The sequence below is a fragment of the Hyla sarda genome, unplaced genomic scaffold (genome assembly GCF_029499605.1).
Source record: "Hyla sarda isolate aHylSar1 unplaced genomic scaffold, aHylSar1.hap1 scaffold_792, whole genome shotgun sequence".
NCBI classification, from domain to species: domain Eukaryota; kingdom Metazoa; phylum Chordata; class Amphibia; order Anura; family Hylidae; genus Hyla; species Hyla sarda.
In genome coordinates, this window is record NW_026610817.1 from 137,145 (window position 1) to 142,500 (window position 5,356).

At 46.1% G+C, this 5,356-nt stretch overlaps 1 long non-coding RNA gene across 1 annotated transcript in view; it reads right to left on the reverse strand.

Annotated features, from left to right (window-relative positions):
• Positions 1-3,719: 3,719 nt before the first annotated feature.
• The window catches only part of LOC130346491 (uncharacterized), a 2,527-nt gene continuing 890 nt past the window's right edge, over positions 3,720-5,356 (reverse strand). The window contains exons 1-2 of the long non-coding RNA XR_008884696.1: positions 3,854-5,356; positions 3,720-3,805 (exon numbers count right to left, since the gene is read on the reverse strand). The exon at positions 3,854-5,356 is cut by the window's right edge and continues 890 nt beyond it. This is a non-coding gene — a long non-coding RNA (uncharacterized LOC130346491). The remainder of the gene's footprint in view (positions 3,806-3,853) is intronic.

Genomic DNA, 5,356 nt, shown 5'->3' on the forward strand with positions numbered 1-5,356 from the left:
TGCAACCTGTGGAAATAAAGCTGGCAAGGAGCCAGACTTGTATGAGGAACTGTGGTCTGCTGTGTTATTGTGAGGAACGTGTCCCTTTGAAAGTGACCAGGACGATCCGAGAGCTAATCCCTGAGACGGTTCGTCACATTTTGGTGGAGGATGCGGGCACACGTTGATAAGGACATAACGTTGACAAGGGCAACCAACAGGCGAGTTGGAGAGGAGCCGTTGCTAGGAGCAACCCCCTCAAGATTGCAAGTTGGAGGAGCCCAGCAGAGGAGTTCAAGCACAGGATGGTGTCTGCGGAGGAGCGTTGCTAGGGGAAACTGATCGAGATTAAAAAAAAATTCTGAAAAAAGGACATCGGCAGTTCGTTGCTGGGGGCAACCGACGTGAATGTGGTCCCCACCTCTTTGTGTACATAGCGATGTTTTACAGGCAATGCAGTTACCTGGGTTTGTGACCACGATCCAGGCTCTCTACATCGCGATGCACTCTCGGCCCGCCGCCGCAACAAGACTGGGCAAATCCTATTACATGACCAGACGCCTGGCAACGCGTCGCTGGTTACCGGGGCCCTGCAGTGGGCTCCGAGCCCTGTTTCTTCAGTGCTGCAGAATCGAGAGGCGGGACCCCCGAACATCATGCCTGGTGCTTAATCATGCTAGGTATATATACATATATATTGAATGACTCCGTTTTACACATAAATGTTTTAATTTGATATTGGGCGTACATAGAGTGTATGTGGTGCTTGCAGTCACGGCTTTAATACTGTGCATTTTAGCTGCATTCATACCGTGCATTGGTACTGGGCTTTCTTCCATTACATTGAAGTTTTGCATAAAAAATTTTCATGCAATCATCATATTTCCTGTGCATTTAATCTCAACGTCTACAATGGGCATTCATACCGAGCATTTATTCATGCCGCTAATACTACACTTCATTTAGAATCACCACCGGGGAGAGAAAAAAAAAACGCACGCTCCTAGCATTGTATACTGCACCCACAGTTTTCTTAGCATTGTAGTCTGCACGCAGGCTCCTAGCATTGTATACTGCACGCACGGTTTTCTTAGCATTGCAGTCAGCACGCACTCTCCTAGCATTGTGGACTGCGCGCACGGATGTAGCATTGTATTCTGCACGTCCGCATAAAGCATGGTATATTGCACGCCCGATCTTAGCATTGCATGCTGCACGCACACTTTCAGCACCGTACACTGTACGCACACTCCTAGCATTATACACTGCATTTACGCTCCTAGCATCACATACTGCATGTATGCTCTTGGCATTGTATACGGCACGCACTTAGCATTACGCTGCACGCATGTGTTTCCACACCGAGACCATGGCACGCACACTCATAGCTTTATACTGCACGCAGGGTCATAATAATCGCACTGCATGCACGCTCAAACGCTTTCACTACACGCACGCTCCACACATACACTTATAACGTTCATGCTGTAAGTACGCCCACAGCTTACCTTGCACATACACTCATAGTATTTATACTGCATATACGCTTACAGGAACACTGTTTACAGATCATGAACGTTATATTCATGCGCTCACGACATTTACATGGTTAACTTACTCATAATATTCATTCGATCATGGCACTCATACTATTCATACGCTCTTGGTTTTACATTGATTATACTTGTGTACATTTATACTGTTCACACAGGTAGGGCATCTTCACCGTTGTTACATTCTGGCGTTACTGTGGTAATTATCACACTGTTCATACACTAGTAGTTGGTTACTGCACACATGCTTGTATTATTACATTGAAATACATTAATGATGGTTTCGCCCTTGTAGTGATACGGTATACATGCTGGTAGTAGGTTTGCTGCACACACGGTTTTGTGCCATTCATACTGTACACACGCTAGTGGTTGGTACTGTAGTAGTTACACAATACAGGTGATAGTAGTTGTCATAAGATATATATACTTGTAGTTGGTATACGGGACGTACGCTTGCATCATTTATACTGTACATAGGTCAGGGGTTGTTACCATAGTCATTGGCATAATAAACTTACGGCCGTACTATTTTACGCTTGTAAGTTTACAACGGTACTCACGCTCATATCATTAGGGCGACAGATTCGTTTGCTGTTATACTGTTCGTATGCTTGTGCAAGTTTACACTGTACATGTGTTTGCGCTTTTTACACAAACATGCACTCTTAGCTATAATTTCATTTGAGCTTTATACTATGCTCACAACTTCACACTGTCTTCAAGCTCACAGCTTGATACTATGCATACTACATACATTCCTAGTTTCACACACACGGTACAGAGGTTTGTAACTTTATACAGTATTTTCATAAACAATCTCACTGTACACTCGGTTTTCTTACACTCAACGGAAAAGCTATACATCATGAGATGCTACACGTACAAGTACTGTAAATTGTCACAACGTTGTGACAATTTACAGTACTTGTACGTGTAGCATCTCATGATGTATAGCTTTTCCGTTAAGTAGCAATTACGGCACAGTATATACATTCTGAAAATGGTCATAGTGTAAATGCATAGCATTTCGCTCCAGTCATACTGCATAGGCTTGGAGCATTCATACGACATTCACTAGGTCCAGCATTAATGTGATAAATGATCATCGTTTCATGCATGTCGCTTATAGTTTCATTTGGTGCATGGCATTCTTGGCGAACATTGGGATACATATGATCACAGCTTCCAAGTTCTGCTCGTATCATCTGTCCGATTTGTTTGCTCATGCCACTCATAGGTACTTCATGCTTATCGACCTACAGGTCATGACTGTCACGGTGCATACACGATAGCTTTCTTATTGTTATCATTTGGTACATAACTACATTGCTTTAGTCCAGGTTTGCATAAGATTTAATGATTCATCATGAGCTGCACCAGCTTTTGGTTATTTCATATTATGCAGTTATGCAGTCACAAAAAGCTTGTACATGGTTCTTGGGGTCTTAGCTCACTCATCACTCATAAGTCCATGACTAGTCACTGTGCATGGACAAGTATACATCAACATCAGCACGATCATCTTGACAGTTTCATAACATCCATAAGTTTAACAGCATCATTACACGACTATAGTCTCCACCTCACACATGTGTCAGACATTTCGAATCAGGCACATGTACAGTGGTCCCTCAACATACGATGGTAATTCGTTCCAAATGACCCATCGTTTGTCGAATCCATCGTATGTTGAGGTATCCGTGCAATGTAAAGTATAGGAAGCTGTACTCACCTGTCCCCGCAACTCCGGACCAGGTCCTCACCGCTCCCGATGCTGTCCAAGGGGCTCCCGATGCTGTCCCGCTGCTCCGGTGTCTTCTTCGCGATCCTCCGGCTTCTTCCGCATCTTCTCCAGGGTCCGGGCCTCGCTTTCTGGAGCCGTTATTACGATGCTGCGCCGGCGCGGCGTGCGTAGTGACGTAATAACGACACCGGAAAGCGAGGCCCGGACCCTGGAGAAGATGCAGAAGACGCCGGAGGATCGGGAAGTGGACCCGGAGCAGCGGGAATAGGTAGGCGAACCTGCCCGGGATGCTTAAACTGCTATCCGACAGCAGCTTAAGCATTTTGCGCTGTCGGATAGCAGTTGATGCGATGGCCCCGACATATAAAAGCATCGTATGTCGATGCTGACATCGACACGCGATGGCCTCTGAGAGGCCATCGTATGTCGATTTGATCATATGTCGGGGCCATCGCAGCTCGGGGGGGTTACTGTATAGGGTGATATATACGTCGACTAGGTTCAGCAGAAGTTTCGGCATTCACCACTAATGCAGCAGAGTTGAACATTTTACCAGCAATACCAATCATTAGACATAATGGTAATGTCAGACATAATGGCAATAGGGCGGGTTTATCGTAATGGGACACCACTCATGAGGCTAGTGGAGTTAGGAATGGGGCATTGGGATTGATTTAGTTTCAGGTAAGGTAGTCGGATATTGTTGATCTTCAGGCAATAAGGCGGTTACCGCCAAGGTCGATCGGGTGTCGATGGTTGTGCCTATTTAGCTAACAGTTTCTATTTTGCCACTCATTAGCAGGAATATGATGGGATTCATTGGGCCGACAGGTCATAGTGTTTCACTCTTGCAATGAGGTTAGGCCGCATGCTACAAGCAGATATCGGTTTGGGTTTAGCCTGACCCTGTTCAAGTGCCGAACTCTGGTTTCGGTGTAGAGGAGGCATGACTGTCACAACTCTTCAGTTTCCAGGCATCGATCCCTGTGCCAGTCAGTTTGCTTCACCTATTTTCTGTCTCAATGTCGGGACTATATCTTGGATTTGTGCTAAGGTAGGGGCATTGGTCATGATTACAACATTTGATTCCCTACCAGATTGACTTTTGCCCTCTAAAGGTGCGGCCTCCGTTGCGGTCATTGGACACACTCCAGACCGATATGTTAAAAGTTTATAATGTGTACATTACAAGTAAATATATATCATGGTTATCACAAGCAGGAATGTGTAAGCCCTGATCACAAGTGTAAAGCCTAATTAGGCTGTATTTGTGATATGGGCGGTAACATCTCCAACCCCCCTACACATCAAGGTGGCACATAAGGGGTTGTGGGCGGGGGCAGGGATATATATATAGCCCCTGCCCCCTATCAGGTGGCGTTCGTGACATTTTGAGGACCCCTCCCAACCCTCCCTCTCTTTTTTCCATCTTTTCATTTCTTCATTTCATATATTACAGGGCATGCCCTCTAAAGGTGTGGCCTCTGTCGCGGTCATTGGGGACACTCCAGACCGATATGTTAAAGGTTATAATGTGTACATTACAAGTAAATATATATCATGGTTATCACGAGCACGAATGTGTAAGCCCTGATCACAAATAATAATTAAGCCGGAGAGCGGCTGACACTTACCGTGGTCCAGAGACTTACAGCGCAGCGCAGCATCCCTCTTTAGGCGGCGGCGGCAGGCAGCAGACATGAGTATAACGGCTAGGATACTTCACCGGCAATCTTTCCTCTGGAACACACTGCCGTTAACGGAGACCAGGACCCCGCACTGGAACCTCCTAAAAGCCAGGATCCCGCACTGGCTATAGTCCTGCCATGCCGCCGACAGACCGTGGCAGGACAGAGCCAGGACCCCGCACTGGCATATACTCACGGACATAGATGCAGCCAAGACCCTGCAGGGCTGTACAAAATCTTGAATAGATGGGCAGCGTGCGGGAGTTTGCGGGGTTGTTTTATAGGTATGGTACCTTGGTTAATTAAAATAATTATTTATGCTAATATCTAGATGGGCGGTCCTGGTGGGTGGTCTGGAGACCGCATTACCCTTCTGTGCTGCCGTAGGG